The 26,267-nt window shown below is 56.4% G+C and overlaps 1 protein-coding gene across 5 annotated transcripts in view; it reads left to right on the top strand.

Moving 5' to 3' along the window:
* Nucleotides 1–3,355: 3,355 nt before the first annotated feature.
* Nucleotides 3,356–26,267, top strand: part of APBA2 (amyloid beta precursor protein binding family A member 2) — an 85,105-nt gene continuing 62,193 nt past the window's right edge. For 3 of the 5 annotated variants that reach the window (XM_028502247.2, XM_036012941.1, XM_036012939.1), the window contains exons 1-2: nucleotides 3,356–3,567; nucleotides 24,188–24,298. The gene's annotated coding sequence lies outside the window, so the exon portion shown is untranslated. Of the gene's footprint in view, nucleotides 3,568–3,627; nucleotides 3,939–24,187; nucleotides 24,299–26,267 lie in introns of those variants that run through there. The other 2 variants (XM_028502248.2, XM_036012940.1) reach the window with 2 other exon arrangements.

A 26,267-nucleotide genomic window follows, 5' to 3' on the forward strand; every position in this document is an offset into this window, starting at 1 on the left:
GCAGGGAAATCAGGCACGGCTGGATCCAGGACTGCCACCCTCAGCCCTGCTGGCCTGTAGCTGAGCCCCGCTCTCCAGCAGGCCCTCCTTCACCATGGGCTCTGGCAGCCCCAGGCTTGACCTTACTGCTTCCAGTCTCAGTGCAAAGTGGGCCCCCCTCACAATACTGCAGTAAAAAAAACAACAACAATAAATGGTCTTTGCTTTTTAGGAAGGAATTTTGCTTCCCAGGCACCAAAGGCATTTCCACACTGCATGTCTGTGTCTCCTGAAGTAAAGCCCCAGGCTGTGGAAGTACCTAAGAGTGTGAGAACCAGTTAGTGAGCTCCCCCACAGACTTACGTCCTGAAGGTAAGAGAGTCAGAGACCACCATGCGGTGGCGTACGCCCCATCTCTTCCCGTGCCTCCTAGGCCTTGGGGACTTTGGAGGCTGACTTCCTCACTTGCCCCCGAAGCCTTGCCCTGGCTTGTGCTGTGCTGGGACCAGAGTTCAGACGGGGCCCCAGGCTTGTGGGTCAGGGCACTTGTAACTACACAGGATGGAGGGTGAGGGTTCACCTGCTTGGAATTATCAAGATCGGTGAGCAGTGAGACCCCTCGGGGCTTGTGCCAAGCAGCAGCTCTACAGGAGAGGAGCCGTTCTGCCTTCTGCAGAAAGAGCACAATGTCTTTGTCCATCAAACGCACTTACATGCTCAGCCTAGGAGTGAAAGAAAGTTAATATTCTGCCGTTCAGTTTTGTAAGGGAAAGTCTCCCAGCCTATAAGGCAGAGCATTAATCTTATTCTGTGTATAAGGAAGGCATGCATTATTTTTTTCAAACTAACCTACCGTGAGCGCTGAGGAATTGATAAGTTCTTGGCTTCCCTGGACACATGCCTTGCCGGAAGTCTGGCCTGGAACTCCTCTGGGCTTAAGAGGATTGGCACCGTGCCTGCAATTCACAGGCATCGCCACCAGGTGGCGATAGGGCAGCACAGCCTTGTGGTTCCTTCCACCCCGTGGTCACAAGGGTGTCCCCTGTGTTCTCCCAGGCAGTCTGTATTTTTTTCCCCTGCGGAAAAAGAGCAAATATTTCCGTGGTCTGTTTCTCCCCAAAGAGTCAAGGACCAGGGTTATGAGTGATCATTTAAAGTTTTTTCTTCGGCATAGATAATACATATTTCAAAATGTGACCACATGCAAACGTGCGTCTGCTCACTCTGTGGTTTTACACACTCGTTGGCACATGACTTCCGTCTGCTCCTCGTTCTCTGGTTGACAGCACATCTTCGAGAACATTCCACGTCAACCCCACGGTCCCCCACTTCCTCCTTTTATGACGGCGTACTAGTCTGGTTGTGTCCCCACGTTTTTAGTGTCATAATTTTCTTGCTAGGGATAAGGAGGGACATCTTTTTGGGTGTTGAAAAGTCATTTGTGTTTCCTGTGAACCGTCAGCTCCTTACCTTGGGCCTGTTTTTTGCCCACCATTGTTGTTTTTCTCCTGCTCTATTTCTAGATGCTATTGACACGTGGGGGAATGAACTACTGGGGATGGGAGTCGCAGATACTCTGTTCTTGGTTTGTTGTTGACTTTGCTTATGGCGATGGTTGCCATGGCATTTTTCTGAAGCCACATTTGGCAATCTTCAAAAAAAATTTTTTTAATATTTTATTTATTTCTAGAGAGAGGGAAAGAGAGGGAGAACGAGAGGGAAAGAAACATCAATGTGTGGTTGCTTCTTACACGTCCCCCAACTGGGGACCTGGACCACAACTCGGGCAAGTTCCCTGACCGGGAATCGAACCCGCCAGCTCTGGTGCATGGGACAGTGCTCCAACCAACTAAGCTGCCCGGCCAGGGCTGGCCGTCTTTCACGCTGTGGCTTTCAGCTTTGCAGAATCCCGAGAAAGCCTTGTGCCACCCCGAGAGTCTTTAAAAATTCGCAGAATAGTGATGGTTTGAGCCCACCAGATTTAGGAGATCTGATTGCAGCTGGGCAGGCCCGTGCCTGGGGCCCTGGGGCCTGGAGACCTGAGCCACCATTGCTCCTGCTTGTGGGATGGGGGCCCAGAGCTGCCCGAGGGCAGCGCTCTCCTGAGGCCGTTGAAGGGAAGTGCACAGAACTGGCAGCTTGTCCACACCCACGGACACGCGGACCCCTGTGGGGTCTGACCACGCTGGATGAGGCGGGAGGACGAGAGTGTCTGGGCCCCACACTGAAACTGGACGGCCACCGAGTCGCTTCGTTGTTGCTCTCTGGCCACGGGTCTTCGGAGAAAGCTTGGGCGAGAGAAGAGGAGACAAAGTTGAATGTTTTGTGGGCTGGGTGACGAGCCTCAGGGCCGAGGTGGGAGCGGGTGGGGCACCTGCCCCTGTCCGGCCTCTGGGCCCTGTCCTTGCCGTCTCCGTTTGGCATTTGGGTTGCAAAGCGGGCCCACCAGGACCAGTCCACCAATGGGAGGGTCAGGGCCTGTGGATCGGTGTGAGTGGTTTTTGGTTTTTTGTTTTGGATGGGGGCGTGAGGGGGCTGAGGAGTGGGAAGGATCCCCAGAGCCCAAGGCCACAAGAAGTCCACACCGAGTCTGCCACAGTCCGGCTTAGGGTGCAGCTGTTCCGGCCAAGCCCCCACCCACGGCCTCCAGGCCTCAGCTCTGCCTTCCTGCCACAGGAGGAGGGGCCCCCCTCACCCCACCCAGGCCTCCCTTTTTGTGGCACTCCCCCCCAACCCCCACAGCTGCACCACGATGGGAGAACAAAATGCAAATAATCTGGACTGGGGGAGGAGGCACCTGAGCCCCACTCTGGGCAGACAAGGACCCCTAGGCAGTGCGCTTCTGGGGGGGGAACCCACTGGTGACCACATCGGCAGGCCGTGGGGCTGAATGAAAGGGCAAGAGGGGTCAAAGGTGACACCAGCGTCTGTCTTCAGCATGACCTTCAAGGGCTTCCAGGGGCGTTGTTTGCACTGTGTGGGGTGGATCACCGACTCTCCCGGGGTGTGTGTGGGTCTCAGGAAGAGGACGTGGTTAGCGCCCTCTCCATTCAGGACGGGAGGGACAGAAAGGCCTGGTGTGAGGCCCTGCGGTAGGGGGAGGTCAGCAGCGAGGACCAAGGCAGCAAAGGGTACTAGTAATGGTGATGGGTGGGACCGGAGACAGGGAGGGAAGACCTGGAATGCAATCCCCCGACACCGGGATACTACGGGTAGGGGATCCTCCCCTCGCAGATGGGGCTTTCTGAAGCTGCAGTCCCCGAGGGCTTCTCGTTGGAACTCCCCACTTGTCTCACGGCACCGCACAGAGCCGAGCAGGGCGCGGTCGCCACGGCCCCTTCTCGCTGCACGCGCTCCCGAACCGCCAGGGGGCAGCGCAGCGCGCGGGGCTGGGTGCGGGCACAGCAGTGCCTGCCGTCGCCGGCTCTACGCGCCAGAGGACCAGACCCTCAGGCTCCGGATCCGGCAGGTCCGGGGCGCGCCCGGGAATCTGTGTGCTCCTCAGGCCCCGGACGGTTGGGCTCCGCAGCTTCCAGAGCCTAGGCTGGCCCAGGTCCCCGAGATCAGCCCCGCAGGACCCGGCCCCAGGTGCGCCCCCCCGCCCCCACCGTGCGACCGATTGTCCCGGCGCCGGGCTCGCGGGGAGGGGGCTGGGCACCACTGCATCTTTGTCCTCCGTTTCTTTACGCCGAGCGGGTGGTCCGCCAGCATTTTCTGATCGGTGTCCCGGGCGGGGGGCGGCGGCAGAGGCCGGTGCGGGGCGCACGGCAGAGGCGGCCCTGCGTGCTGCACGCCGCGTCCAGGGCGCGCCCGCCGCTATCCAGTTTCCCGGGCTCGTCAGCAGGCGCGGTGTGCGGCGCGGCGCGGGCGCTCACAAAGGGCTGCGGCGGCGGCGGCGGCCTCGCGGACCGAGCCGGTGGGGGCGGCCGAACAACCGCGCAGCCCTGTGCCCGGGCCAGGTAAGCGGGGGCCCCGACTGTAGCCTGGGGCGCGGGCGGGCGGGCGTTGGGGGTGCCGGGGTGAGGGGAGCGGTTGCCGCGGCCCCAGTGCAGTCCTCCGGACCTGGCGTGGCTGCGGAGAGTGCAAGCAGGCGCCCTGGGGGATGGGGACGAGGACCGGCGCCCCCTGGGCCGAGCCGGCGTCTCGCGCATCCTGGGGGACTCCGCGGCAAGGGGCGACCCCGCGCGGACGAGGGGCGCTGGCCGCCGGCGACTATTCGCTCGGGTTCCGCGCGGCTGGGGTCCCTAGTGCCAGCGGCGGCCCCGCAGGGCTCTGGCACCAAGTCCCCTTTCCGGATGGCTACTCCCGAGTTTGGGGGTTCGCTTCGGGGTTCTCTGGCTCCCGGGAAGCCGAGCTCTGATCTTCCCCCCCTCCACCTTTTTCCTTTTTAATGAGGCCCAGCGGGAAAAACTCCTCAATTAAAAATTCCGCACACCTGGTCCTCCGGGCCTCCGGCGCGGGCCCGGGGCGCGGCGGGGTCCTGCCGGGGTCCTGCCGGTTGGCCTGGCTTCTTCCCGCTGCTGCCGGGAGATCGGAGCTCTGACGGTCCAGGCCAACGTCCAGCTCCTCCCCCCCACCCCGCGACCGCGAGCTGGACTTCGCGTCGGGCGGCGGGCCAGTGTGCCAAGGCTGGGGTGGACTGGTCCCGGCGCTCAGGGGTTCTGGGGGGCTCCGGCAGGTGACCGACCTCCCCGAGTTTCCCTGAGAGTGGAGGCTGAGATGGACCCCGCTAGTCTGAACTTAGTATTTACTTGCAGGAGGAAGACTTCATTTTTTTTTTTCACATCTGCTGAGATTTGGCCTTTCGGGGACCAGATTCAAATCTGTGGCTGAGCCCCCTCCCCCATGGCCTTGCTGACGGCGAGGCACCCCAAACTGGGGCGTCTCCTTCCAGGGCTGGGGCCTGTGAACTGAGCATTCTCTGGCCTCTGCAGCCCCCCCTTCCCCTCGCCACCCCCCTCCTGGGATTTCTTTTCTCTTGCTCTTGGAGAAAGGACAGTTGCTTTAGAAATCGTGACCTGCAGGCTTTGAGGGTGCACGGGAAACATGTTTTCCCCAGACACACTTGGAGCTGCCCTGCAGGTGCCGGAGCTGGTGGGCGGCCCCATCATGGTTCAGCCTTCTGCTAGTGGGCCCCCTTTCCCCGGCCCCTGAGGTGAGGTGAGGGTGAGGTGAGGCTGGTGGGGGTGCAGTGGGGCGCTTCCCCTCCTCTCCTGGGCCGTCCACCAGGAAGGGGCAAGGCCTGGTTCCCTGCTCCAGAGCTGCTGGGGCAGCCTGCCCTGTGTCCTCACTTCCTGGGTGGCTGGAGAGGGCCCCTGGGTGGTGAGAGACCCAGCGTTGTCCAGGGCATTAGGGAGCGAGTCGGAGCTGGCGGGGGTCTGGGCAATGGTCCTAGCGGTGGGGCACCCTGAGAGTCTTCTGTGGGAGCCTGTCTCTCTGCTTCCTAGTCTTTTTTTTCCGGGAGCACAGTTGTGCTTTTCCATGTCCAGGGTCCCGGGTCTCTGTGTGGGGGACTGAGTGTGGGCTGGACCAGATGGTGGGGTGGGGCGTGTGCGTGTGTGGGCCTGAGCAGTGAGGTGGGTGCTGGCCGGAGGGCCGGGCGGGTGACAGCCCCCTTCTTACTGTCTCCCACCTGCGCTCGCTGCCTCGGACCCCTCAAGCCCAACACGTGGGCCATCCTCTTGTTCTCAGGGCTGCCCCTTGCAGTGCTTCGAACCCTTAAACATACACATGGATCCGTTTCCCAGGAATAATCGGTGGGGCCGGGTTGTGAAACGAAGCCACATAAATAATCCAGTTTGCCAACCAAGTGAAGACGTGCTCGATAAAAATAAAAGATAATTGTGAAAGGCACCAGTCGCACCCTGGGGAGCTGACGGCGCTCTGAGACACCTCGATTTTTCCTAGACACAGCCGAGGAGTGCAGAGGGCACCCCCGCCCACGGGGAGGCTGCCGCCCTGCTGGGCTCGGCAGGAGCCAGGCGACCGACAGTGAGGCTTGTCTGGGGGGCCGGGGCAGGAAGAGCCCGGATGCACAGCCCCCCACCCCAGGCCTCAGCCCCTCCCCAGCTCCCGCCCTTGTCTTTGCTTTTGCATGCCTGACCTGACAACCACAGGTGAGGGAGGGTCCCCGGTGGCCCCAGGATCCAAAGACCTGGAGAAAGCTTTATTGTCCGGGCGAGTCCCACAGGGCAGGGCGGGACAGAGGCCCTGCACACATCAGGGCACTTCCAAAACAAATGGTGGATGCCCGTGTGCTTTGCCTGGTGTCCCGGACTTAGAGAAGCAGAGAGAGTGGGAGACACGGCCTTGACCTTGCTGGGTGGCTGCGACAAACGGGGACGTGTGGGGACTGGCGGGAAGCGGTGGAGGCACTGTCATCAGCTCCGTCCCGACGTGGGTCACGTTCGAGATGACTGCTCACCAGAAGGTGGCCCCGGTGCCCGGCTGCGGGTGGCTGGGCCCAGTGCCCGCGGTGGGGAGGATTTCTGGCCCCTCCCTGTCCCTGAGGCCCCCGCCCACCACCTGGGCCGGGTCCAGCTGGTACCTCAGAGCAGCCTGCTGGCACAGGCTGAGTCAGCTGTCGTGGGCGCAGTCTTCTCTCTCCTGTCCTGCCGCCAGCCCTCCACTGGGTCCCTGTCCTCTCTCAGATGCACTCGGGAGCCAGGGGAGGACAGGGACCTCAAGGTCACACAGCCTGTGGGGCGTGAGAGTTCCCCTAGGACTTGGGAACCCTCCATATTGGTGGGGTGCTGTTGCCGTGTGATTTAGGATTTCTGTCCCAGTGGTGGGATTTCCCAGGTGCCACCGCGGGGCTGCCCAGTGGCAGGTGGGATCCAGGCCAGGCCCGCTGTCCCTTGCTCAAGCCTTCAGTGCCTATTCCATACCTACATTCCTCAGCCTGATTTTTGCCATTCCCTCCCTCTGTCCTCAGCCGTGGTCCCTCCGAGCTGTCCAGGCCCCGGACAGGCTGGCTTACTGCTCAGGCTTGCCCCGAGTTGTCCCACCCCATCCCCACCTGCCACTGTGGCCCCGGGGCCTTCATGCCCACCCGTGATGACCCCAGCTGAACGTGGGCTCTTTCCCTCTTCTCCCCAGGCCCTCCCACTGGCCAGGCTCACGCTGACCTCAGGGCCTTTGCACCTGCTGCGTCTGCCTCCTGGCACGTGCCTGGGCCAGATGTCCCCCTGGCTTTCTCCCTCACCCACTTGGGTTCTCTGTTTGCAGGCCAGCTTCCAGATCAGGCGACGGAAATTAGCATCTTTTCCCCCTTCCTTGTGAATCCTACTTTCTGTTTCTTCGTAGGACTTAGCATGCAATTGTTATATAGACGCCATCCTTGTTTGTTTATGGTCTGTCTCTTCCTGAGCCAAGGTAAGGACGTCGCTCACCCCTGTATCCCTGGCCGCCAGAACGGTGCCTGGCCCCTCGTGCGCCCTCAGTGCCACGTGCCGGGTGAAGGAAGGAAGCAAGCCCCAGGAATGTGGTTGTTCCTTCCTGTGAGACTGTGCCTCCCCGCTCCTCCTTCCCTGGGTCCCCAAGCCGGAACTGAGTCGGATTCACATTTGGAATCCCTCCTAGAACCGGAGCTCAGTGGGCAGGCCGGGAGGAAATTGTCCAGCTGAGGTCATTCATCCCGCAGGCCAGAAGACAAGCTGGACAGGGTGGTGGTCCAATGCAAGGAGTGGGCATGCCGATTCTTCACAGAAATTCCCTTTTTGGGTCCTCGGTCACTGAGACTGCCCGCAGTCCGGCTGTCCCCACTGTCGGAGCCCGCTCCGCGTTGTCCCTGCAGTCACCTGGGGCACGGATGCGCTGGGCACGAGGCACCCTCTTGCCCAGGTTCCCTTCCTCCTCCATCTGGATGTTTCTAAACTGGTCTTGTACCTTCTGTCACACCCGGCGCCTCAAGGCTCCCAGCCACTCTGCCTGTCCCCGGTTGCCAGCCTTTCCTTCCCGGCGCCTCCCCCGCCCCACTCCGCCGCCTGAGCACCGGCCTTGCCGGGGAGGGTGCAGCAACGGTTTCTGAGGGCGAAAGGCGCTGCCAGTCAGGCGCAGAGGGCGCATTTGGAGTAACAAGAGCTCCGTGCGGACCTGGTACTGCCACTCCCCCTGGGCCCTTGGGCCAGTGGCTGGCTTTGGAGACCCCCTCCTCAGCATCTGCCATCCTACATTGTCCCTCCTGCCACTGTCACTTAGAGGCAGAAACCAAACGCAGCATCCAATGGACACGAAATAATAGTTCTGATGGCCGGGGTGGGGCGTCCCTCCGGTGGTGCCCGTGTGGCCTCGGACCTGTTGTGGCCTCTCCCGTCTCTCTGGGAGTTTGACGGGGCAGGTTTGCTCGCTACAACTGCAGCCTGGCACGGAACATGGAGTCGGCACTGTGTGAGCTCGGCGTGCTAACCTAACCTCAGGCGCCGTTTCGAGTCGGAAGGGTCAGAATGCAGAGGGACCAGCGCGCGGTCGGGATCCCTGCGCCTGTGGACTGTGGCCATATTTGTATCTCGTGGTTTTTCTGAAAATGGAAATGCCCCTGATGTTCAAAGGAGGCTTCAGATGGAGGAACCCGCCGGAATCAGCTACTCGCTGTCGGGCGCTTTCATGTGTGGAGTCGTGGTCCCCCGTGTTCTACCGCCAAACCCGAGAGGCGTGAGGACACGGGGACCAGGCGTCTGGCACTCGTCCCAGGTCGCAGAGCATGCCGGGACTTCAGGAAAGCACAGGGGTTTTGGTCCACAAGGGGGCAGGGCCCAAGGCGCACGCGCTCTGACGTTCTCTGCGGCCCCAGCATGGTGCTGGGGCCTCATTTGCATCAGATTTGTTTATAAACTGGGTACCAGTGGGGGGGGGGCAAGGCACGTGACAAGGACTTAGGACCACTCGTGTGACTCGTCCAGGGGTTCGTTTTCAGCACGTGTCCGAGAGCCCGAGAGCTGGTGACCAGGGACGTCAGCACTGGGCGGTGGGTGGAGAGTAATGGACGTGCCCCAGATGATCAGGGGACCCTTTGTGGGGGCGGCGCGGGGGCTTGCGAGCGGACACTGCCAGCAGGTCTGTAAGGTGTTCTCCTGTTCCACCGGAGCTAACTTCGATCCTTTGCGCTTTCTGTCGCAGAATCAACTGCGCAAAGAGACAGGAGGCTCTGAAGTGCTCAGGGTCTTGTGGTGGACAAACCCCGTTAGTAAATAGCCAGCGATTATTAGGTCGATACTGGCATTTAGGGTTTTCAGCTGGGACACGGACTTCCGTCTGGCGCATGTGTATATATACGTGTTGCAGCTCTAACTGTGGATTTCTCTGAACTGTGTCACGCATCGCTAATTTAATCTGAAAAGTAACGCGTGGTTTTCCCCAGTTGGTTTGCCTCTCGGTCGCCTCGGAAAACCCATTGTTCCCGACACGGGAGCCCCGCTGACTGAGCGAACACGTGTGTTGAGGAATGATGGATTGCTCCGTCGTCCTGGCAGCAACCGTGTGCCTCGTTCAGGGAAAACGCAGCTTACGCTTCTCCGTGTCTGGGTGGAACAAGCAACCTGTGCGCTCCAGTGTCTGTCCCTGCATCCCGGGGCTGGCCACAGCTGTCCCGGGTGGGGTGGAGGGCCTGTTCAGGGATCGCATGTGGGTTTCTCCCTAACTTTCGAGGCCTCCGATGCCGGCTGCTACCTTGGGTGCCCTAGCTGGTCCTGGCTGGTGACAGCCGCAGCGGGTGGCCGACTGCTGGCTGATGGATCCTGACCACCGGTCCTCGAGCCACCTGCCTGGCCTGCCTGCTCCCTGGAGGCCCCGAGGCAGGGGTGCAGCAGCTACCCCTGCAAGGAACCTCAGGAGCTGCAGTGCCTTTCTCTGGGTGCGTGGACGGCGAGGATTCTGCCTGTGGCTTTTCTTGGCGTGGAGGGAGCGTGCCCACGTAGGACAGACTGTGCCATCTGCTCCCGTCTTGGGGGCCGACTTGGGGCTGTTCCTTGGGTGGGGAGCTCTGAGAACAGGCGCCCCTCTGGACCAGGAACTTCTGGTGGTGTCTCTCCTTTGGGCTTGAACTGACTTTTGGTTTTCCATTCATTGCATTTCATCACGAATGGTTTTCTGCTTGCTCATGGCCGGTCTGTGCTGCGTCAGCAGTGACGGCAGGGCGGCTGCCATGGCGTGGCACCCAGAGGGAGAGGCACTGACGGCGGGGAGCCACCTCGGGGCCCTGAGTGTGGCAGCACCCTCCCGCCCCTTGCTGCGGGAGCCCCTGCCTTGACTCTGTGTACTGTCCTTCTGCCCACCGGGGAGGGTGGCTCATCTAGTGGTGGGGATGTTGCTGTCTGGGCCCCCAGTGACAGCCCCTCACCCCATCCTGGGCATTCACCTCGCAGGTTTCTGCTGTGCAGGGCCTCTGCAATGCCAGTGCTGGGGCTGGTGCCTGTGCCCTGCACTATAGTACCCCCAGGCCCCTTTGCTTTTCCAGGAGCTTATCCACCCACCCACCCATCCACCCACCTACCCACCCATCCACCCACCTACCCACCCACCCATACACTCACCCACCCACCCACCTACCCACCCATCCACCCACCCATCTACCCATCCAGCCATCCATCCATCCACCCACCCAGCCGTCCACCCTACAGGTCTCTCCTGACCCCTATATAGAACTGGGCAAGGTCAGGAGAGAGGGGCCCTCTGAGAACGTGGGATGGCATCAGAGCCCGATTCTGGCTCAGGGTCCAGCCCCCACCCCCCAGCAAAGCAGCAGCCAGAAGGTGTGAGGGTCCCAGCACGGGTGGGGGTGGGGGTGGGGACCCTGTCCTGGAAGAGTGGGTGCAGTGCCCTGGGGGCAGAGGGGCCGCCCGGAGCGAGTGGGGCACACAGGAGCAGGGCTGAGGGTTCGGCAGCAGGAGTACGTGGCTTGTGCAGGTCAGAGCTGGAGACGGGGGCGACCATTAGGGCCCCGGGCCCTTGGTGGCCCTGGGGGAGCCACTGCTGGGGCAGGGAGCCGAGCAGTAGGGTGATGAAGGCGTGCGGTGCCCAGCGACCTCCAGGGGAGTGTTTTCCATGAACGAGCTCCCGAGCCAGTTGGAGGTGGGAGAGGAATGCGGGGAGGATGTGCTGGGGTCTCCAGGTGAGATACATGAGGAGGGACAGAGCAAGGGACCAGGCAGGTGAGCCGCTATAGGGGGCGCCTGGAGGGCCTTTGGGGGGTGCGTGCAGTTCATTGTGGGGGACAGGAGGGGAGGAGGGCGCAGCGATGCCCCCCTCCCCCCACCCCACCCTCCGCGAGGCCCTGGGCCCCGGGAGGAGGCGGCAGCTGCCAGCCACTGAGTTGCCGCCTCGCTAGTGCGGACGTTTAATTTTACCCTTTAGAGATTTACAGGCTTTTTGATTAAATTGCCATACTTCTCCTACAAGAACGACACAATCCATGACAAACCATAAATCACGTTATTAATTTGCTCATGTGGCGTTAACCTCTGCGGCTCCGCTGACTTACTCCGCCGACTCCCTCCGCAGGAGGACGGTGGCTGCGGAGCCCGAGAACCTGGTTTCCGGTTGTCGGTGGGCGGGGAGGCTGGAGGGACACGGGTCGAGGTGGCCGTGCTGCCCTCCAGGTGGCCGTCCTCGACCTTTCTGGGTGGGCTGGCCCTCCTTACAAGGGTCACTCCTGGTGGCAGTCTAGCCCTTGACTCCTGGCTGGCTGTGCAGAGGGCAGAGGTCACGGGGAAAGGGGGGCGGCCAGAGGCTCCTCCTGGCCTGGGCCGTCTTAGGGACCCGGCGAGGATGGCTGTGGTTTTCCGAGAGTTGGAAGGGCCCACCTGGGACGCAGCCTTACCTGAAGCCCCCCAGCTTGGAGCACCCCTGTGGCCCAGGGTCCCAGGTTTGCTGCGGTGTTTGCACAGGAAACCAACTGGGGGGGGGGGGGGGGGCGGGGAGCTGGCGCGGAGTTTCCGAGACTTCTCAATGACACGCAGGCCAGAGTGGGGCTGACAAGTCAGATTGTCCACCTCCCGTGCTGGGGGCACTGGGGCGCTGGCCTGGGGGCTAGGGCACAATATCGTCGTTTCCTGGTGATTCCACCCAGGGATGGATGCCACGCCCCCTGTCCCCAAACCCCCCTTCTGCTGGCGTGCACTGCCCTCCCAAAGGCATCGGCTACCCGGAGAATCCCAGGAGAAGCCGCGGAATTCTGCAGCCCCCGGAGGACACTTGTCCTCCTTTTGCAGAAACAATGAATTCATGGGTTCGCTCTGTTGAGCTGCATGGAATTTTTAAAATTCCTCTGGTTGAAGAACCTAAAATGGATCAGTCAATTCTCTTAAATTGGACTTTTAAGCAAGTTCTTGGGGGAAAAAATGGACTGTCTTTTGTGTGTGGAAGCAGATTCCGTGGGAACCTTTTGGTAGTGAATTTCAGAGGGCTTGTTGGTTTAGTTTCCATGTCAGCACCTGAGTCTTAAAAACCCAAATGGGCCCTGGCAGGTGTGGCTCAGTGGATTGAAAATGGGCCTGTGAACCAAAGGGTCGCCGGTTCGATTCCCAGTCAGGGCCCCTGCCTGGGTTGTGGGCAAGGTCCCCAGTAGGGCGTGCTTGAGAGGCAACCACACATTGATGTTTCTCTCCCTCTTACTCTCTTCCCCTCTCTAAAATAAGTAAATGACATCTTAAAAAAAAACAAATTGGGGGGGCATCAGGCAGGTGACCCACCTTTTTCTGACAGGACCTCTCTCTCCAGGCCAGCAAACAAGGTAAACATCCTTCCTCACCTGAAGATGCTGAAAGATGTCAGAAGAATGGAATGAAACACGCATGATTTTGAATGTTTTTGGGGGGTGTATGCTGTCTGCTGGGATGTAGAGTTTGCAGGTATTGTTTCACTATGGAACAGTAGAAGAGCTAATCATGAGAATAAGAGGTATGCCATCTATTTTTAAAATACAGGTGACCCTTGAAACACTCAGGGCTTAGAGGCACCGACGCCCCGTGCAGTTAAAAATCTCCATGTGACTTTGACTCCCCTAAGAACTTAACTCCTAACGGTGCTCATAGCCTACTGCTGACTGCACGTCTTACCGATAACACAGACAGCCAATGATTACATAGTATACGTGTTAGATACTGTGATCTTAACCGTAAAGTCAGACAAAGGGAAGAAAATGCTACTAAAAATCCTAAGAAGAGAAATTACATTTACAGTACACATTGAAAGAAGTCCGTGTGTAAGTCGACCCATGCCATGCAAACCCATGTGTGCCAGGGTCGCTGTGTTGCCTCCCAGCATGTTTCTGGTCTTGGAGTTTGGGCTGAGAAGGACCCCAGCCTCACCGATGGGCAGGCGTCTGATGTGCTTGAGATCTCGGATTCCTTGGGCTCTGCTTCCACATGAAACAGATTGTTTTAAATGAAAACCATTTCTGGTTATAAAGCAGTCATTGTAAAAAGCCCAATTTTATAGAAATAATATAGAAAATGAAAGGGTTCCCTCCACCCCCATTCAACCCTTGCAAAGACCATTGTTAACAGTTTGGTTCCTACCATTTCTCCTTCTTTTTTAAAAAAGATTTTATTTCTTTTTAGAGAGAGGGGAAGGGGGAGAAAGGGGAAAGGAGGGAGAGAATGTAGGAGAGAAACACTGATGTGAGAGAGATATATTGATCGGTTGCTTCTCATGCACCCCCTGTTGGTGATCTGGCCCACAACCCAGGCATATGCCCCAACTGGGAATCGAACCGGCGACCCTTTGGTTCACAGGCCAGCCCTCAATGCACTGAGCCACACCAGCCAGGGCCAAATATGTGGAATTTTTGATGTCGTCCAATCTCTCGGGCTCTTCTCTGATAGCCCCTGAATTTTGTCTCTTACTCAGAAAAAGAACTTCCCTACCCTAAGTGTATATAAATACTCCCCTGTATAAATATGTCATTTCTTCTAAATATTGATCATTTAGATTTTTTACATCTTTTATTCATCTAGAGTTTACTTTTGGGTAGGGCATGAACTGGATATATAAATTTTTTGAGATGAACATTCAGTTTTCCAACATGATTTATAAATAACCCATCTTCATCTCTGTTTTGAGATGCCATGTTGGTTATCGATCAAGCTGTTTGGTGTCTTGGGTTATTTCTACCATGATTCTGGACTCTCAATTCGAATTTGCTGGTGCATTCTGGTGCAAACATCTGCTTAAATTACTCTGGCTTTTTGTTACACTTTGTTCTCTTGTAGGGTCACTACCTCTTCCCAGTTGTCCTTTTTCATTTTTTTCTAGCATTTCTCCTCTATTTCTTTGACTAGATAAACTTTAGAATAAGCCAGGTTCATCCCGAAATCTAACTGGGATTGTGATTGGGATAGTTCTCGAGGTTTCTTTGAGGGAGAGGAGACATTTCTGGGTTTTCTCCTTCTCTGGGTGTTGGATTTACTCAGAGGGCCTTTGCATCTTTCAGCCGTCATTTATGGCTTTGCTCACACGTTCGCTCGGTACGAGTCCTGTGAGATTTAGGGCTGGGTATCTCATAGCTCCGGTGGCTTTTGTCGTGGGGTTGTCCCGCCTCCTGCCTCCTTTCCTACCTGAGGGTGGCTGATAGAGCTGTGGACTTCTCAGTTCTAGCCCGTCTAGCCCATGCACTGACAACTCTCGGTTGGTTTAAATGGCTTGCTAGTCCTTTCTCTTGGATTTTCTAACTGGGGGCTCATTTGCCAATGCATTGTGCCTCGCCTAAACTGGCGGGGACCCAAGAAATAGTGGTGGCTGTGCGGGTGCATGGGCAGGGGGTGGGGGCTGAGGGAGAGAGGGTGGGGTGGGGCTTGGAGGGTGCAGCCCTGATTCTCAGCTCCCCTCTGCAGGGGGTTTGAGCCCCACAGGTGACTCAGAAGCTGGGTGGTTCAGTAAGGTGGCTTCCAGCAGGAGGGCGTGGATCTTGGACAAATTTCCACCAGGACCCCTTGGCCTGGGGCAGGCCCTGGAACCTGTGATGCCAGTCACCTTTAGGAGGTGAGTGGGGGTGCGTGGGGAGGGGACCCCCCACACCCCTGTGTTCGAGCCATCAAAGACAGGGTTTCCTGTCTTTCATGTTCTCACCTTGGCCTTGGCCGGTGGCACCCTGCAGACCAGCGGTAGGGAGTTGCTTTGTGAGATTCCTAAGTTATTTGCACGTCATTGGGCTTTTGCATCATTTCCTACAGGTAGGATCTTTGCAGAGGCGCCCAACCTACAGGCTGCATGCAGCCCAGAATGGCTGTGAATGCCACCCAACACAACACTGAAAAGTTACTTAAAACGAGGTGTGTGTGTGTGTGTGTGTTTGTGTGTGTGTGATTACGTGTTGAAGTGTATTTAATGTGTGGTCCAAGACAACTCTTCTTCCAGTGTGGCCCACGGATGCCAAAAGGTTGGACACTCCTGGTAGGGCATGGTAGCTCTCAGTACCTGCTAATGAGGTGTTTGGGACGATGGGTGTTATTTTTCTCCTTTTATGTGGTAAACCTGCCACCTGGTGCCTTGAGGATGGTCACCCCGTGCTTAGCACTTTGGGGGCCGGCAGGTGCCGGGCGGATTAAGCTTGTGATGGGGCTGGAGCTAAGGGGTGACGGGACCCCATGCTGCCCCCTGGCGGCGGGCCGGGGCGGGGGTCCGACTCTCCCAGTGAGATCCGGGCCCAGCAGGTGAGCGTCTGACCGGGAGGCGGGGAGCCTGGGCATTTTGATTTTTACCCTCATCACACCTGCCGGGAACACGTTCCCAGGTGAGGTCCCTAGTCTCGCGTTTCTGGCCCGGCTCAGGCTCGCTTCCTGCGCTCACAGGAAGTGACTCCTCGGTGCCACACAGAGATGGTGGGTGCCAGGGCCCTGAGGGTGTGGCGTCTGACCCCGGGCTGGGGGTTGGGGGGCCCCATTTCTTGAGAAGGGTGTGTTTGCTGGCCACTAGGCATGACTTCTGTTTCGTTGGGGTCCGTCCTTCCAGCTGGGACGGCTCCTGGAATGTGTATTCTCGGTGATGGAAAGGGGCGCGGACAGCTTTTTGCAACGGTGGCTTTGTCAGGTGCCCCTGAACCAGGGAGGTGGCGCCCTCAACCCCCGCGGGAACCCAGTGAGCAAGGCCTGCCTGAGGACTCGTGGCGGCATTCTGTCTTGCCGCAGGGTTCGAATCTGTCGGGTAAGTTCTGGGCTTCCTGGTGCGGGTCGGGCCTAGTTCCTGCGCACGGTTTTCTGGGGGTCCGTGCAGGATGTGCACCTTCAAACCCGTCTGACTCTCGGCTGCAGACCGAGGGCGGCGTTGAGAACGGGCTGCTGTTTATAGAGCTCCTAACGGGGGGTGGTTTTTGTTTCGAATGTGCCAACTGTGCCGGCGTTTCACTTCCTTCGGGTGACTGCGCGCAGTGGCCCGCTTTTTTGGCGTTTAATGGAAAATCTGTAGCCGAAACCTGCTTTCCAGCCCGACCCCCCCCCCCCCGTCCCCCGCCCCCCTGACCTCCACCCCGTGGCCTGGGCGGATCCCAGCTCACCTCCGAGGCCACCTGCATGCGGGGGGTGGGGGGCGGGGGAGCTGGGGCAGCCGCAGCCCACTCAGGGCGCACGTGGCTTTGATTAGCCTGCGGTCTGTCCACACGTGTGTTGCATTCTGGGTGGAGTTGTTCAGCTGTCAGTCTTCGGCAGGGGCGAGGCAGAGCGGCACTGACGGGCCTTGCCGCGGCCAGAGATGCTGGGAAAACAGGAGGCACGAGGGCTTTTCTCGCCCGTGGAGAACGCAGGCGAAGGGGTTTTCAGTCCCCGGCCCTTGGACTGTGCGGCGAACACCTCCCCAGCACACCTCTAGGTTAGTTGTTTGGCTAAGAGAACCCCCGCTGTCTTTCTTTAAAAAAAGAGACTATTTTTAGAGTGGGTTTTGGTTCACAGCCAAATTGAAAGGCCAGTACAGAGCGTTCCCATACCTCCCCGTCCCCAGCGCATGCGCAGCTTCCCCCATTAACTACAGCCCCCTTGGGGACAATGGTTCCAGTGGGTGCATCGCGTCGGCACACCACGGTCACCCCAGGTCCATCCCATTAACGTTTGCTCTTGGGGTTGCACGTTCCATGGGTTCCAGCAAACGTGCACTGGCATGCACGCACCATCCCAGTACCAGGGAGCCGAACAGAGTAGTCTCACCCCTAGCCACCCTCTGGGCCCACCGCTCGCGCCCTGCCCCCGCTCCTGGCCGCCAGTGATCTTTGCGCGTCTCCACAGCTTTGCCTTGTGCACAGCATTGTATAGTTGGAATCAAACAGGAAGTAGCTTTTTCTGATCAGCTTCTTGCACTTTGTATTGGGTTGGCCAAAAAGTCTGTGTGGTTTTTCCTTAAATTAAAGACACATTTTTCATGGCCACCAATGACTTTTTTGATTGGGATATTTGGAGTATGTCTGCTATCTCCCGCTGTTGGCTTCTGGTGGGGAGAGGCCAGGGGTGCTGCGAAACACCTTCCCATGCATCAGACAGCCCCACGGCACAGAATTATTTGGCAAAAATGTCAACAGTATCGAGAAGCTTCGAAAACCACTTTAGACACACTCCATCAGTCACAGCACCTTCTCCACACACTGCACAAATCTTTTTTTTTTTGCATTTCTGTTGTGTTTTTGCCTTTCTTGAAATAGTAAAGCATAATATGCCAAAAATGGTGTGTATCTTCTTCCATCTTCAATGTTAAAATGGTAATTTGTTTTTTAAATGCATGCTGATGTGACAGCTGTCACACACAATCTAACAAAATTGTTTGGAAAGAAGTTAAAGACAGCAGAGCACTATTAGAGCCATCGTACGGAAAAAGCTGAACGCAGTTTTCAGCTGACCGAATATGACGCATTCCGGGACTTTACGTGGCTTGATAACTCATTTATTTTTATTGCTGAATAAGATTCCATTGTCTGGATGGACCAGAGTTTGTGTATCCATAACCCACCTGGGGACATCCTGGTTGCTTCCAGGTTTCAGCGGTATGAATAAAGCGGTGATAAGCACCTGCGTGCAGGTGTTGGTGTGGACGTACATTTTTGGCTCCTTTGGGTGAATACTGATGAGCGTGGGCCCTGGGATAAGAATGTTTGGTTTTGTAAGAAGCTTGAAACTGCCCTCCAGCCCTGGCTGGTGTGGCTCAGTGGGTTGAGCGTGGGCCTGCGAACCAAAGGGTCACTGGTTCGATTCCCAGTCAGGGCACATGCCTGGGTTGCAGGCCAGGTCCCCAGTAGGGGGCATAGGAGAGGCAACCACACATTGATGTTTCTCTCCCTTTCTTCCTCCTTTCTCCTCTGTCTAAAAATAAATAAAACCTTAAAAAAATTAACTTCCCTCCAGACGGCTGTACTGTTTTGTAGAGCTCCTGTGGCTCCACATTCACGTCTGCCTGTGGTGTGGTCGGGGCCCAGGTTTTGGCCATTCCTACCGGTGGGTGGTGGAACTGCACTGTTTCAGTTTGCGTTTCTCTGGGGACAGATGAAGTGGAACACCTTTTCATACTCACTCACCATTAGCATGTCTTTCCTGGTGAGATGTCTGTTCATGTCTTCGGCCCGTGTTAGAATCAAGTTGCCTGCTTTCTCATTGTCGAATTTTATGTGTTCTTTGTATATTTTTGGTAATGGTTCTTTGTCAGACGTGTCTCTTGTAAATGTTTTGTCAGTCATGTCATTCTTTGGACCTTGTCTTTTGCAAAGCAGACACTTAATTTTCAGGAAGTCAAGCTTGTTTTTTCTTGTATGGATTGTGCCTTTGGTGTTGTATCTAAAAAAGTCCTCGTCTGCCCTGGCCAGGTGGGTCAGTTGGTTGGAGTGCCCTCCCATACACCAAAAAAGCTCGTGGGCTCGATCCCTGGTCTGGGCACATACCTAGGTTGTGGGTTCGATCCCCAGTCAGGGCACCCACATATGGGAGGCAACCGATTGATGTTTCTCTCTTTCTCTGTCTCTTTTTCTCTTTCTCCCTCCTCCTTCCCCTTCCTCCTTTTCTCTCCTTCCCCTCTCCCCCCTTCCTCTCTCTCTTAAAAAAAAATCAGAACATATCCTCGGGTGAGGATTAAAAAAAAAGTCCTTGCCAAACATATGGCCCCCTAGATTTTCTCCTTTGTTATTTTCTAGGAGTTTTATAGCTTTGTGTCTGACATTTAGGTCTGATCCACTTTGAGTTACGTTTTTTGTGACGTCTGTGTCTGGATTCCTTATTTTGCACATGGATGTTCAGTTGTTCCAGCACCGTTTGTTGAGAAGACCATCTTTCTTTCCTCCATTGTATTTGCCTTTGCTTTGTTGTCAAGATCAGTTGAGCCCCGGCCAGGCGGCTCAGTTTGTTGGAGTGTCGTCCTGTGCACCAAAGGGTTGCAGGTTCAATTCCCCGTCAGGGCACATACCTAGGTTGCAGATTCAATCCCTGGTCAGCATGCATATGGGAGGCAACCAGTCGATGTTTTTTCCTGACATTGATGTTTCTCTGTCTCTCTTTCTCCGTCTCTCTCCCTCTTTCTCTAAAATCAATAAAAATATATACTGGTACTCAGGCAAAGATTTAAACGGAAGGATCAGTTGACTATTATTACATGGGTCTATTTCTGGGCTCTCTATTCCGTTTCATTGATTAATCTGTCTCTTCTTTCACTGATACTGCGCTCCTCGAGTAGCATTGGGGCTTCACTGTGAGTCTCCCAGTCAGATAGGGCCAGTCCTCCAGACTCATTCTTCTATTTCGTGTGCTCCACAGTCTTCTGTCCCAGTTGCTGCAACAGTCTGCTTTCATAGTTGTCAAAACCACGGCTGGTTCCAGCCCTGGCTGGTGTGGCTCAGTGGGTTGAATATTGGCCCACGAGCCAAGGACCACCGGTTCGATTCCCAGTCAGGGCAAGTGCCTGGGGTGTGGCTCAGATTCCCAGTTGCTGAGGGCAGGGGCGTGTGAAAGGCAACCACACATTGATGGTTCTCTCCCTCTCTTTCTTCCTGTCTTTCCCTCTCTCTGAAAATAAAAACAAAAATCTACAGCTGGTTCCAAAAATGTCATCCTTGGAAATCCTGTGTATCCATGAAGCAATTTCTCTTTTCTTACATAGCTGCATCCATTTGAAAGTTTATATCGATCCTAATAGTGTATCTGCTTGAGATATTTTGCATTCAATGAAATGGGCTTGATATGTGACATTATTTAAAAATTCAAATATTTAGAGTTCCGAGGCTCATGGGTCTTGATTTGGGGGGAATGTCCTACTTTCATAAATGTGATTCTTTTCCCCAAAAGGAAGGTCACTAAATGAATCACTCACGTTTTCTGGTCTTTCAGTAAGAAGCATTGATTAATTGTGTTGAGAAGAGACCCACTAGCTGCTGTGGTTTTCAAGGTGACTTCGCGTGACTACCTCTGAGACGCAAGGTTCTCTGGGCACCACTCCAGGGTTTGGTGTTGGGACCTTAGGGCACTGAGGGCTGATCTGGGAGGGAGGGACCCTTGAGCGGAACAGTTTGGGCTCCGCTGGCTGCCTTCCGCTCCTGAGCCAGGGCGGCCGGATCCCCGAGAAGGACAACGGCAGTTAGGTCTTGTTGGGGAGGACGGACACAGCCACCAGCCCTGGAGCTTGTGGCGTCCCCTGAGCAGAGGCGAGAGCGCCACGCTGGCCCGGCAGCTCACACGGGGTCGTGCGGCCGCAGGGCAGGGATGAGATGCACTGGCCCAGGCTCCTCTGTGGGGTCAGGGGAGGCGTTTGACCCCAACAGTTTGGGGTAAGGACAGTCACTTGTTCTTCTTGCAGCTGCACATGGATTCTCCTTTGTCCATTTAGTAGCACTCTTAAAATACATCTTTGCTCGAGCCATTTGGAAGCGTTTCACATTTAACCAGAGCAAAGGTAGCTGCCAAGATGGTCCCACACCCACCCCGATGCTGTGGCCTTGGGGCCCATCCCCTCGGCTGTCCCGAGCCGATCTAGAAGGGTTTGCGCTTCTCACTGGAAAGAAGCTGTGAGCCAGTGCAGGCTACAGATTCACATTCACTTCGGCGGCCGTGGCCCAAAGGTGGATGTCAAGGCTTCCTTGCTCGACGCCGTTCCGAGAGAAATGATGAGGCTTCCCCTGAATTGCTGGCTCCTGAAGGATTAGTGAAGTGGGGCCATATTGGCTTTTTTAAGATTTTATTTATTTATTAGAGAGCTGGGGAGGGAGGGAGAGAGAGGCAGAGAAACATTGATCGGTTGCCTCTTTTGAACCCCCTGCTGGGGACCCAGCCTGCAACCCAGGCATATGCCCTAACTGGGAATCAAACTGGCAACCTTTCAGTTTGTGGGATGGTGCCCAACCCACCGAGCCACATCAGTCACAGGGGCCCATATTGTTCTAAGAGATTTCAAGACCATCCTCTTTGGAAATCCTACATAGCAAGGAAGTGATTTGATTTTCTCTTTTCAGGCCTCTGAGCTGTGTCTGTTTGAATTTTTTGCTTCATACCCATTCCCCGTCGTCATGCATTGGCCTGGGCTGTTTTGAATTCTGTTAGAACAGGCTGGATGTGAAGTGATTCTAAAGACTTTTTATTGGCATTTGGAAGACCAGGAAGGGTTCCCAGTGCTGGTATTTGGGTCATGGCCATGCCACTGTGCATCCATTTGTCACTGCAAGGGAGGCTATTTTTGGGAAGGGCCCGACAAGAGACTTCCTGTTTCTGAGAGTCTGCTAGGGACCCGGAGGCGTGGGTCACTCAGAGATCTGTCCTTCTGCGCGTTAGAACCCGGAATGGGGGTGCCGTGACTTCCCTGATGTGCGGATTTGGCATTGCGGGGGACTGACCGGCCTCCCCTTTTCATTCAGGATTGATTGGCTTTGTAAGGAAAATTCTGGCACCACGTCCAGTTCTAGAGACATGTCCTCAAGGTGGGGGTGTCCTAAAAAGGCCCAAGTTCCAGCTGCTGGCCACATGATGTGGGCAGGCAGGAGTGGGGGAGGGTGCCTTCTGGCACCCGCCCCAGGCCGACCCTCTGCTCCAGGCTCCCTGCAGACGGGAGCCCGATTTCCGCCTTCTCAGAAAATCAGCACCTCCGAGCGTCCCAGCATGTGGGCGTTGCCATAAATTATTGAACTCCGTTCCTGTTTATGGGCACTTAGATTGCTCCCAGTGTTTAAAAATATTGCCACAGTGAAATCCTCACACAGACACCCTTTATTTCATAGGTACGTGATCATCCTGGAAATGGCATTGTTGGGTAAAAGGGTGTGCATTTAAATTTTTTTTTTTTAGATTTTATTTATTCTTAGGGAGAGAAACATGGCTGTGTGAGAGAAACATCCACCAATAGCCTTCCGCACGTGGGCCTGCCTGCAACCCAGGCTTGTGCCCTGACCAGGAGTCCAAGGGTGACCTTTTGCTTTTTGGGGTGACGCCCAACCGACTGAGCCACGCTGGTCGGGGTGCGCTTTTTAAATGTTTTGATAGAGTATGATGACTTGCTTTTCTGAAAGGCTTCCTTGGGACTCCGCCTAAAAAGAAATTTTTTAAAAAGGAGAAAGCTACTGAAAATGTAATGCATCACCAACAGCCAAACAGGGTGGCACTCCCTGGGGCCAGCAGCTGTGAAATGTGGCAGCCTAGAGGCCAAGGACCCCACCCGAGGGTGACGTGGTTTCTAGGGTGTCCTGAGCTGTGTGCTTGGCCCCCACCCCCTACCCAGAAGAGCAGTCCTGAGAACAGAAGGTGATGGAACAAACCCTGAGAGCTTACTAGCGCCCCTCGATTTGGAGCGAGGCCGACTGTGATGGCGGGTGTGGGAAGGATGCGCCTGGGGCCCAGCGGCCCTCCCCAACTCAGGAGGAGAACGGGTCCTCTGCAGCTGCTGCCTGGGGTCTGTTTGCACTGCATGCTGGGAGAATCCCTTGGCTCCATCGGCCACTTCAGCAGGCGGCTCCTCAGTTGTGTCCAGACTCGTGTCAGGCTCTCTGAATATCAAGGACCGTGTTTTCAAAAATTAATAGGTTTAATTTTTCTCAGCAATTTTCCGTTACCTTTTTATAGGACTGCACAAGTGTCTGTTGAGTGTTGATCGAACGTGCCTGCCTTCACAGAGCTTACCTTCCAGGGAGGGAGTCGGATGATAACCAAGATAAATAAACAATATGCCCCGTGTTAGGCGGTGGCAAGTGCCACAGAGAAGCACCCGCCTGGGGAGGAGGCCAAGAAAGGCGGTGGGCAGGGTGGCGGCTCTAGGTAGGGGGTTCAGGGGGGCGAGGGATGAGCGGGGAGGGATGAGCCGTGTTGGGGAGGGGAAGGCGGGAACCAAGTGGACCGCGAGGGGGATGGCCCGTGCAAAGGCCCTGGGGCAACACCTGTGGGGTGTCCTTGTGTTTGGGGGTAGTGAGAGAGGTCAGGAGGGGAGGGGCTGGACTGCGACAGGATAGGGAGAAGGGGATGGGTGGGGCCTACACCCCAGTATCTCGGTGCTCTCATCCTTCTCTGAGGAAAGGAAACTGAGGCATGGGTAGGTTCCCTAGTCTTTCCAGGCTGTACGAGGCCGAGCCAGGGTGGGAGCCAGGGTGCCTCTCTGTGGTCTGCACAAAGATCCAGGGTGGCGCCCTCTGTGGGCTGAGCACTGGCGCCCCCATGCGTCAGGGAGGAGGCAGTGTCACTCGCACTCCCGGTGGCTCTCCCTGTGCATCCACGCGCGCACATGCTCTCCCTTTGAAAGGGCCTCGTTTAGCATCTTTTGTCAGCTCTCCCCCATGTATAGCGCACAGGATTGTAAGATATAAAATTCAAATGACGGCAGGCCCTTCATCTCCTGTTGCAGTTTGCTGCTTTGGAAAAAACAAGTTGGGAACACACCTCGGAGAACGGACAAGTTTCATTTCCGGTCAGCGCAGATGGGGCCTGAAATATTAACGCCCCAGGTTCCCCTCATCGTTCTCCAAAAGGGTTGGAGAAATACATCCCCACGCGTGAGCCCCAGATCCTCAGTCACCTGTGCCGGCCGCCCTTCCGGAATAAACGCGGGGGAGGGGAGGCTCACGATCCGCTCGGGACTCTGCTTTTCACAATGTTTGGTGGCTCTGCAGAACCTTGCAGTTCCGGTCCTGGAGCTCCGAGCTCCCTTTGAGAGTTACCGCACAGGCTCGTGTCTCCTTTACTTTTGAGGGATCATTTTGCTGGGTAGAGAATGCTAGGTTGGTGGTTTTTAGTGTAGCTTCCGTGGTCACCCCGCTGATGCCTCACCGACGCCTCTCTCGTTCCAGAGTCCGAAAGATTTAAGCGCTGCTGAAGCTCGCGCGGGCACGCACGCCTGCCGCCAAGGCCAGGACCGTCCTGCGGATGGCCGAGAGTCCTCTGGGGCCTGGAGATTCGGGGTGAGTCGGGCCTGTGGCGGTCACCGAGTGCCTCAGCCAATGTGCCACTTACCTGTGCATCTCGGCCCCGTCTGAAAGGGGGGGGTGGGGGGACCAGCGGTGCGTTCTGCCGACCCTACCTCTCTCTAGCAAAAGTCTAAGTGCGGCTGCACTGATGTTTTCCCACCGTTTTCTGTTTTTTTTTTGTTGTTTTTTTTTTTTTTTTTTTTACAAATCACCTTTGTTTTGGGGAGAAGGATAGAAAGGACTTCAGGGTAAACAACCACACACAATGTACACGTGCTTCCTGAGACCCAGGCCCGCGATCGCCCTGTGTGCAATGCCTTGTGTTGCCCTCTGAGCTTTCCCTTGTTTCTCCCACTCGCTTCAGGCTGCAATTGTTCTTCATCTTCTTTCCTGACGCAGAAGCACGGGTTATTGATTTTCGATCTTCTCTCCTAATCGAGACATTTAATGCTACACGTTTCTCTCTCAGCATGGCTTTTGCTCCATTTTGGCAAGTGGGATTTTCATTTTCATTTCGTTCAAAATTTAAAAAAAAAAAAAATCTTCACATGCTGTCTTCTTTATAGGCGCGCGGGTTATTTGGAATTAACGCTGTTTGGTTTCCCAATCGTCAGGGATTTCCCCTATCTGCCTGGTATTGATTTTTAGCTTCATTCTGTCCCGGGCTTGTGTTTCTATTTTTAAGAAACTGAAGGAGCGCTCCGTGGCCCCAGCTGTGGTCTGAGTGCTGTGTCCTGCCCCCACCCCATTCCAGGGTTGACATCCTGGGCCCCGGGGAGGGTGGTGTTCGCTCAGGAGGCTGAGTCCACACAATGAAATCAGCTGCCTTATGGAAGAGCTTCCCCAGCCCCGGCCCCGAGCTCCCTAGCGCCCCCTGCCACATGAGGGCACACACAGGAATGTCAGTGAGACTGTCCCATGGCTCTCAGACAAGGTTCTGGTCACATGCTCCCCCCAGGCAGCTGGCCTTTGTCACGGAGGAGGCTCTGGTGTGCTTCTCAGTGGCGACTGTCACCTCCCTCTGCCAGAGCCAAGAGCAGACGTCAGACATCTGTGGTCCCTCGGATTTCGGGGGAGTGGGGTTGGCCTGTAAACTCAGTTCACAAAAAGCCACGGTGTTCAGTCCGCCCAGCTTTGTCCCACCTCATGGGTGGTGGGATGGCATCCAGGCTCTCGACACGTGAGCGGTGACGCCCAGGCCTTCCCCTGCTCTGGTCCCCTGTCCCCCCTGGCATCATGTTCTCTGTCTGGCGGTTCCCTCAGTGGTGCCCTCTCTTCCCCGTGAGAACGTGAACTCCAGGACACTAGAACCCCATCCGCCTGCCCCCCTGTCACCCCCAAACCCAGAACAGTGCCTGGCATGCTCCAAGAGCGAACAGACCGAAAGAGAGAGACAGCCAGGCCAAGCTACCTGGTTGCAGGCGGCCAGCACTGCTCTGGAGGTTTTCTCTCCTGCTCTGTGGTGGCGGTGACTGGGAAGCACAGGGGAGCGGACGTGCCTGGGGGGGTTCCCGGGTGTCTTCTCAGGACAGAGAAATAGCCCACTGCTGCCCCTGGAGATGCCCGATGGTGATGCTTGCTCGCCTCTCCCAGGGGCCAATGGCGTGTCTTTCAAGGCCTCCCTGGCCAGCACAGGAGCACACGGGCTCCCTATGGCCATGTCTCAGCTGCCGGCTTTGTGGCACCCCCCTCCCCCGTTGATGACCTTGAACCCCACCCCTTCACCGCCATTCCCCACGCTGTGTTTCTGGGGTTGCCTTCTCGGGCCCTCCGCCTGCCAAGAAAAGCGAGAGCGCCCCATTTTCCTTGTCTCATTGGCGCTCCCATCACTAGTGCCAATTTTCACGCACAGATTTCCAAACCGTCAGCCATCTGTCCTGCTCTTAATGACAAATGTCACGGATGTTATTTTCCTGGCGCTGTCGGCGGAAGGGGGAAACTGTTTTTCGAAAGTCCACGGTTC

Source organism: Phyllostomus discolor, chromosome 12, assembly GCF_004126475.2.
Source record: "Phyllostomus discolor isolate MPI-MPIP mPhyDis1 chromosome 12, mPhyDis1.pri.v3, whole genome shotgun sequence".
Classification (NCBI taxonomy): Eukaryota; Metazoa; Chordata; class Mammalia; order Chiroptera; family Phyllostomidae; genus Phyllostomus; species Phyllostomus discolor.